Source organism: Arachis ipaensis, chromosome B4 (assembly GCF_059453495.1).
Source record: "Arachis ipaensis isolate K30076 ecotype BB chromosome B4, ASM5945349v1, whole genome shotgun sequence".
NCBI lineage: Eukaryota > Viridiplantae > Streptophyta > Magnoliopsida > Fabales > Fabaceae > Arachis > Arachis ipaensis.
In genome coordinates, this window is record NC_142439.1 from 139,936,120 (window position 1) to 139,945,391 (window position 9,272).

At 36.0% G+C, this 9,272-nt stretch overlaps 1 non-coding gene across 1 annotated transcript; it reads right to left on the reverse strand.

Moving 5' to 3' along the window:
* Positions 1–8,326: 8,326 nt before the first annotated feature.
* On the reverse strand, positions 8,327–8,430 carry LOC148569455 (small nucleolar RNA R71). Its single transcript, XR_015882379.1, has one exon. It is a non-coding gene; the product is annotated as a small nucleolar RNA R71 (small nucleolar RNA).
* Between the last annotated feature and the right edge of the window lie 842 nt (positions 8,431–9,272).

The window sequence follows — 9,272 nt, forward strand, 5'->3', positions numbered from 1 at the left end:
CTTAAAGCCTTTATAAAATCATTTTTGATTCGGTATAACCTTCTCTAAATAAAACTTTGAAAATTTTTTTTATGCAGTTTAGAAACCATTTACTCCTAATACTTCGCCAGTTCTTTCACTGGTTTATGAAAATATACTTATTTTAAAAAATATATATACAACTTGATTTTCTAATGATTATAATACAATTTTTATGAATATTTTTGCTTGATTATGTATTTATATACTTTTCAAAGGAAGATTTTTGTCTCTTTTTAGTTGATTTCCGTTTAATAAACTTCACTTGATCTATTTTTTTTAATTTGAATTTGGTTTAGCATAACACGTTAATTAAGCATTCTTTACTCTTTTGAAAATGTTGGATTCATATCTTCCCTTTCAAGGATGGACCAATTCCTTTTTGAGCTTTTCACTTCTATGGATGTCATATTTGATTCTGTATTTAATTACTCTCTTACTTTTGTAAACGTCACCGTTAGTCTTAATTTTCCTTCTCTTATGAATCTCACACTCATCTGAGTCAGCTTGACTTTATTTCCATCTAATGCACCGTTTGCCCTCTTAATTGTCATTCTTTAGTCAAAGGTTCTTTCTTGAGAATTTTCTATTGATCGAGTTGTCTTTTCTTGCGCGTTTTGTATTCCTTTGGATCAATTGAAAACTTGTTTGATATTTCAAGCCTAGTGAAGTTTGTTTAAATTCCCTTGATTTAAAGATCTTTTCTCATATGGACTGATTTCCTTTTAAGTGCACCTTAATCTCCTGAATATTCCTGTGAAAGTGGTAATTTCAAGTATACTTTCGGAGTCTTGTTTTGAACTATTTTGAAGATATTTTGAGTTCTTTTTGAAGAAGTTTCAAATTAAAATTTTCTTGCTTGATTGTAACTGAAAGCCATTTATTAAATTTTGATAAGATTGTTTTGACTTAGCGTACACTTCTTTACGTGAAATTCAAAAAACCTTATCGTGCGTACGCGGAACCCTGCTTTGATAAAAGTGTGTTTACGAAAATTTTTACCTCGGATTTTTCTTTTCTAAATAAAGTTTGACTTCTTCTATCTTTGTTATAACCTTTACACACATTTGATTGAATATGAGCTTTGAGAAAATTTTGAACAAACTTTTAATTTTCTTTCGAGTTTTATGCATACTTTTGGTTAAGTTGTGCACCTAACTGCCTTTCTAAATATTTGAGGAAATAATTTGCTTTTAGTCAAGCTAGTGTTCATTTTGTTTTAAAAACTCTACATAATCTATTTCAACATGAAATTTGCATTAAAGTGATGCCACATTCATACTCTTGTTATTCTTTTGCAAAATGTTGGTTACGCCTTTTCTTTGAGAATGTGAAATGGGTTTTGAAAAAGTTTCTATTCTTTATGAGCAATGCGTTCGAAGGTACTCTTAATCCTAACTCAAGTCTTATAAACTTTGTCTTAAGTTTAAGGCATTCTTCTTCTATAAACTTCACACTTCTTTGATTCAACTTGATTTTGTTCAAATTACAACACTACTTTTCTTTTATTATTCCCATCGGATTTCATTGATTCGGGAGTCATTCTTGAGATTGCCAAACCAATTTCCTTTCTGGCACTTTTCACTCCTTTTGCATCCCTGATTACTTGTGATCTCAACAATCCTTTCAAGCTCTTGTGGATTTTGTCTTTGTCGCTTGTCCTTTTTCAAGGTCTTGTATACTTCTGAATAAGCGCGAGAATTGCTGTAGTGTCACATGCAACTTTTAGGTATAGTAAGCGATACATTAGTTCTTTAAGAAGTGGCTTATGGATATAGAAGGTGAAGCGGTAAGTGTGCAACGTTATGAAGAGCGTGGTAGTTTGTTCCTTGTAAAAATTTGTGGATGTTAGGCTTGTGACAGGTTACGGATTTCTGAAGTGACTAATGAAGTTGGAAAGTTGAAGCTCTGAAGTTGGTACACAGTCTATGCGCAGACATTGTCCTGTTTGTTCAAGTCAACCTGTTTTCAAACCTTTGCCACCTAGATACCCCTTTGTTTTTGCAAACACCTAACTTGAACACTTACACCTTCTTGTGCTCTAAGTTATGGTAAAATAGTAACCCCCTGTATCATTTTTGTTTTAACCATCTCTTAACTTTTGCTTAGACCATGCTTTACCCTTACATTTAAGTTTTACGAGTCATCCGGTATTTGGAAAATTATATGTATATATATATATATATGGCAAGACATCTACTTTTCTAAAGTATACAAAAGTAAAGTATTATAAACTATTTTAGTATGTTGTGTATTAAGTTAATTTTCGAGGACGAAAATTTTCATAAGTGGGGTAGGATGTAAGATCCCGAATTTTGAAAATAAATTAATAAATTATTTATGATCCATTATATTTATTAAAGATAATATTTTTGGAAATTTCTATATATAAAGGTTGAGTAAACTCTTATTTATTATTTAGAGTCCTTATAATTGAAAAATAATGAGTATTTCATGTCTTAATTTTAATATATAAATTTTAACCTTATTTTATAAATAAAGGAGGATTAATTTACTTATCTCCAATTTTCACTAAATTGGTATTTAACCGAAAATTATTTAAAGATTATTAATTAGAAGATATTTTTTTAAAAGATGGATACTTTATATTTAATTTGATTTTATTATTAACCTACTTTTTATTTATTTCATAAAATTACACTATTATCCCTATTGTTCACAAAAAAAAAAATCTAAACCTAATTTTCTATCCTAACCCTAACTAAACTACACTCACCTCACCCCACACCCACAGTTAGCCCACACAACCCACTACCCAGCTCACCAACACTCAAAACAAAGAAAAAAAAAGAGAGAGAGAAACGAAAGAAAGGGATGAGAGGAGAGGGGAGCTACGGTAAGGGAGAAGGGGGAAGAGAGGGAGAGAGCGACGGAGAGATGCGCCCTGCCGCCGATCCGCCACCGAACTCGCCGCCCAGCCGTCGTCACGTCACTACCCAGCCACCATGGCATCGCTGCCTGCTACCGCCGAACCGATTATCGCGTTCTGCTGCACGCCGTCACGGAGGAAGACTAAAATCCAGGGAGAGGGCCGCGCGAGGAGAGGTCGGCATCGCCGTTCCCTGAAGCCCGTGTCGCCGTCGAGCCCAGATGAGAGAGGAGAGACCGAGCCTGAACCCCAACGAGCTGGGAAGAACCAGCGCCGCCGCTGTACCGTCGTCGTGGACACCATCGCCGCCATTCGTGCCTCTGATTCGCGCCGGTGTGACTTCTGTCACCGTTAGGCTGTCCGCTGACGTCACCGCCGTCATAACCGCCGTTGCTGGTGACCGCCAGTGGAGCCCTGATCGTCTTGGTAAGCATTTCGTTCTGGAACCTTTGAAATCAATATTCTGTTATGTTTGGCTAGAGATTCTGAGATCTTGGTTACCGTAGGGTCGAGCTCCAAGGTTTGCATGTCGAATTTTTAGGTTGCCGTTGAACCACTGGAGTTTCTAGCCGTTGTCAAAGCTCCTGCCGAGTCAGTTCAGGATTGCGGCTGCTCAGTTCTGCTGTCACCGTAAGTGTACTCTATTTCGAACCCTCATCGTTAGTTTTTCGTTATGGGTTTTAATATTTTCGCGATATTAATGTTTTTAGGAATTAGAAATCGAGTTTGCATGTCACGATTGAGGCTGTTTTGCTATTGAAAAAGTAAGCGAAGCTGAGGTTTTGGTTGCTGTTGATTCCGGGCTGAGAGAAAAGAGTTCAGTTGACACGTTTGGATTATGGTTTCGCTTACCGAGGTAGGGGTTTTTATAAAACTAATTTATTTTAAAGTGGAATTGTTATAAATTGATATGACGAGCGAAATGCTTTTCTGGTGATTATGTAAGTCCTATGCATTGTTTGGTTATCTTAGATGAATATGGTTGTCTGCTTGACTGAGATAATGTCTAATTTTATTAAAATTGAGATTTCTGATTGGTTTGGCTTGAAATGATTTTTGATATTTAAAGTTCTGAGTTTTGTTTATTGAAAACTAATTTGGTCTTGAATCCTTTGGAAAGGAGTTGAGGATTGGTTTGGTTGGGACCCGAAAGGGTGGCTGATGAGCGGATAATTTATACGCTTTTTGACATTGTTTTTAGTATGTTTTTAGTAGGATCTAGTTACTTTTAGGGATGTTTTCATTAGTTTTTATGTTAAATTCACATTTCTGGACTTTACTATGAGTTTGTGTATTTTTCTGTGATTTCAGGTATTTTCTGGCTGAAATTGAGGGACTTGAGCAGAAATCAGATTCAGAGGTTAAAGAAGGACTGCTGATGCTGTTGGATTCTGACCTCCCTGCACTCAAAGTGGATTTTCTGGAGCTACAGAACTCTAAATGGCGCGCTTCCAATTGCGTTGGAAAGTAGACATCCAGGGCTTTCCAGCAATGTATAATAGTTCATACTTTGGCCAAGAATAGATGACGTAAACTGGCATTCAACGCCAGCTTTCTACCCAATTCTGGCGTCCAGCGCCAGAAAAGGAGCCAAAACCAGAGTTGAACGCCCAAACTAGCACAAAAGCTAGCGTTCAACTCCAAGAAAGACCTCTGCATGTGCAACACTTAAGCTCAGCCCAAACACACACCAAGTGGGCCCCGAAAGTGGATTTATGCATCAATTACTTACTCATGTAAACCCTAGTAGCTAGTTTATTATAAATAGGACCTTTTACTAGTGTATTAGGTATCTTTGGTCTCAGTTTTAATCTATTGTTCATCTTAGGAGACTATTGATCACGTCTTAGGGGGCTGGCCATCTCGGCCATGCCTGGACCTTTCACTTATGTATTTTCAACGGTAGAGTTTCTACACTCCATAGATTAAGGTGTGGAGCTCTGCTGTTCCTCAAAGATTAATGCAAAGTACTACTGTTTTCTATTCAATTCATCTTATTTCGCTTCTAAGATATCCATTCGCACCCAAGAATGTGATGAAGGTGATGATTATGTGTGACGCTCATCACCATCTCCCCTATGAACACGTGCCTGACAAATACTTCCGTTCTACATTAAATAAGCTAGAATGAATATCTCTTAGATCTCCTAACCAGAATCTTCGTGGCATAAGCTAGAATGATGGCGGCATTCAAGAGAATCCGGAAAGTCTAAACCTTGTCCGTGGTATTCCGAGTAGAATTCAATGATTGAATGACTGTGACGAGCTCCTAACTCGCGATTGCAGGGCGTTAGTGACAGACGCAAAAGGATAGTAAATCCTATTCCAGCATGATCGAGAACCAACAGATGAATAGCCGTGCCGTGACAGGGTGCGTGAGCATATTATTCACTGAGAGGATAAGATGAAGCCATTGACAAGGGTGATGCCTCCAGATGATTAGCCGTGCCGTGACAGGGCATTGGATCATTTTCCCGAGAGATGACCGAAAGTAGCCGTTGACAATGGTGATGTATCACATAAAGCCAACCATGGAAAGGAGTAAGACTGATTGGATGAAGATAGCAGGAAAGCAGAGGTTCAGAGGCACGAAAAGCATCTCCATTCGCTTATCTGAGATTCTTACCAATGAATTACATAAGTACCTCTATCCCTATTTTATTAATTATTATTCGAAAACTCCATTATCAATTTATATCTGCCTGACTGAGATTTACAAGGTGACCATAGCTTGCTTCATACCAACAATCTCCGTGGGATTCGACCCTTACTCACGTAAGGTATTACTTGGACGACCCAGTGCACTTGCTGGTTAGTTGTATCGAAGTTGTGAACCATGGTATTGGCACCATATTCTTGGCGCCATTGCCAGGGAAAGAAAGAGCCATGAATTTTACATAATTAAAGTGTAATCACGATTACGCGTACCAAGTTGCTCACGTTGCCAGGGATTGTTCGAGCCCGGACATCACAATTTCGTGCACCAAGTTTTTGGCGCCGTTGCCGGGGATTGTTCGAGTTTGGACAACTGACGGTTCATCTTGTTGCTCAGATTAGGTAATTTTCTTTTTGTTTTCTTTTCAAAAATTTTTCAAAAATATTTCTAAAATTTTCTCATCTGTTTTCGAAAATAATATAAAAATGTTTTCAAAAATTTTATTCAAAATTTTTAAGAATGAATTCTAGTGTTTCATGAAGCATGTTGAAGCCTAGCTGGCTGTAAAGCCATGTCTAATTCCTTTGGGAATGAGTATGTTGGGCGTGTCATGTCTGAATTACATGCTAAAGCTTGGCTGGCCATTGGCCATGTCTAGTGTTTTGGACCGGAGCTTTCATTGAAAGCTTGGCTGGCTAGTGAGCCATGTCTAATTCCTAGACTGAAGCTTTAGACTAAGAATGCAAGATTCCTGGAATTCATATTAAAAATTTTAGAATCCTTATTTTTCTTTTTCATATAATTTTCGAAAAAAAAAATCCAAAAAAATTAGAAAATCATAAAAATCAAAAATATTTTTCTGTTTCTTGTTTGAGTCTTGAGTCATATCATAAGTTTGGTGTCAATTGCATATGCATCTTGCATTTTTCGAAAATTTCATGCATTCATGGTGTTCTTCATGATCTTCAAGTTGTTCTTGGTAAGTCTTCTTGTTTGATCTTGATGATTTTTTGTTTTGTGTCTTTTCATGTTTATCATATGCAGTCTTGAATTCTTAGTGTCTAAGCATTAAAGAATTCTAAGTTTGGTGTCTTGCATGTTTTCTTTTCATTAAAAATTTTTCAAAAATATGTTCTTGATGTTCATCATGACATTCATAGTGTTCTTGGTGTTCATCTTGACACTCATAACATTCTTGCATGCATCACATGTTTTGATCTAAAAATTTCATGCATTGCATCTTTTTAGTGTTTTTCTCTCTCATCATAAAAATTTCAAAAATAAAAAAAAAATATCTTTCCCTTTTTCTCTCATCAAATTCAAAAATTTGGATTGACTTTTTCAAAACTTTTTAAAATCAAATTGTTTCTCATGAGTCAAATCAAATTTTCAATTTGAAAATCTTATCTTTTTCAAAATCTTTTTCAAAAATCAAATCTTTTTCAAAATTCTTAGTTATTTTCGAAAATTTCAAAATTATTTTTCAAAAATCTTTTTCTTATTTTTATATCAAATTTTCGAAAATAACATAACCAATTAATGTTTTGATTCAAAAATTTCAAGTTTGTTACTTACTTGTTAAGAAAGATTCAAACTTTAAGTTCTAGAATCATATCTTGTGATTTCTTGTGAATCAAGTCATTAATTGTGATTTTAAAAATCAAATCTTTTTCAAAAACTAATTTCAATCATATCTTTTCAAAAATATCTTCTTATCTTATCTTTTTCAAAAATATGATTTCAAAATATCTTCTCTAACTTCCTAACTCCTTATCTTTTCAAAATTGATTTTCAAATTTGTTTCAACTAACTAACTAACTTTTTGTTTGTTTCTTAACTTTTTCAAAACTACCTAACTAACTCTCTCTCTCTCATTTTCGAAAATATCTTCCCCCTTTTTCAAAATTTCTTTTTTATTTATTAATTATTTTAATTTTTAAACCTTAATTCTCGAAAATTACTAACATTTTTCAAAAACTATTTTCAATAATCACTAACTCTTTTTCAAAAATTATTTTCGAAAATTCCTTCTCTCCCATCTCATTCTATTTATTCATTCATATCCTAACATCTCATCTCACATATCTGGCCTCCTCACAATTATGTTTCTTCCATTATATTATATTCTTTGTCTCCCCCTCTTCTTCTACTCACACAGGGATCCCTATACTGTGGTATAAAGAATCTCTATTATTATTATTATTTTTCTGTGCCTTCTTCTTTGTCATATGAGCAGGAGCAAGGATAAGAACATTCTTGTGGAAGCAGATCCAGAACCTGAAAGGACTCTGAAGAGAAAATTAAGAGAAGCTAAAATACAACAATCCAGAGATAACCTTTCAGAAATTTTCGAACAGGAAAAGGAGATGGCAGCCGAAAATAATAATAATGTAAGGAAGATGCTTGGTGACTTTACTACACCTAATTCCAATTTACATGGAAGAAGCATCTCCATTCCTGCCATTGGAGCAAACAACTTTGAGCTGAAACCTCAATTAGTTTCTCTGATGCAGCAGAACTGCAAGTTTCATGGACTTCCATCTGAAGATCCTTTTCAGTTCTTAACTAAATTCTTGCAAATATGTGATACTGTTAAGACTAATGGAGTAGATCCTGAAGTCTACAGGCTCATGCTTTTCCCTTTTGCTGTAAGAGACAGAGCTAGATTATGGTTGGATTCTCAACCCAAAGACAGCCTGAACTCTTGGGATAAGCTGGTCACAGCTTTCTTAGCCAAGTACTTTCCTCCTCAAAAGCTGAGCAAGCTTAGAGCTGATGTTCAAACCTTCAGACAGAAAGAAGGTGAATCCCTCTATGAAGCTTGGGAAAGATACAAACAGTTGACCAAAAAGTGTCATTCTGACATGCTTTCAGAATGGACCATCCTGGATATATTCTATGATGGTTTATCTGAGCTATCAAAGATGTCACTGGACACCTCTGCAGGTGGATCCATTCACCTAAAGAAAACGCCTGCAGAAGCTCAAGAACTCATTGACATGGTTGCAAATAACCAGTTCATGTACACTTCTGAAAGGAATCCTGTGAATAATGGGACGCCTATGAAGAAGGGAGTTCTTGAGATTGATACTCTGAATGCCATATTGGCTCAGAACAAAATATTGACTCAGCAAGTCAATATGATCTCTCAGAGTCTGCATGGAATGCAAGCTGCATCCAACAGTACTCAAGAGGCTTCTTATGCAGAAGAAGCTTATGATCCTGAGAACCCTGCAATAGCAGAGGTAAATTATTTAGGTGAACCTTATGGAAACACCTATAACTCATCATGGAGAAATCATCCAAATTTCTCATGGAAGGATCAAAAGCCCCAACAAGGCTTTAATAATGGTGGAAGAAACAGGTTTAGCAATAGCAAGCCTTTTCCATCATCAACTCAGCAACAGACAGAGAACTCTGAACAAAATGCTTCTAATTTAGCAAATCTAGTCTCTGATCTATCTAAGGCCACTGTAAGTTTCATGAATGAAACAAGGTCTTCCATTAGAAATCTGGAAGCACAAGTGGGCCAGCTGAGTAAAAGGATCACTGAAATCCCTCCTAGTACTCTCCCAAGCAATACAGAAGAGAATCCAAAAGGAGAGTGCAAGGCCATTGACATAAGTGCCATGGCCGAACCTGTGAGGGGAGGAGAGGACATGAATCCCAAGGAGGAAGACCTCCTGGGACGTCCAGTGGTCAATAAGG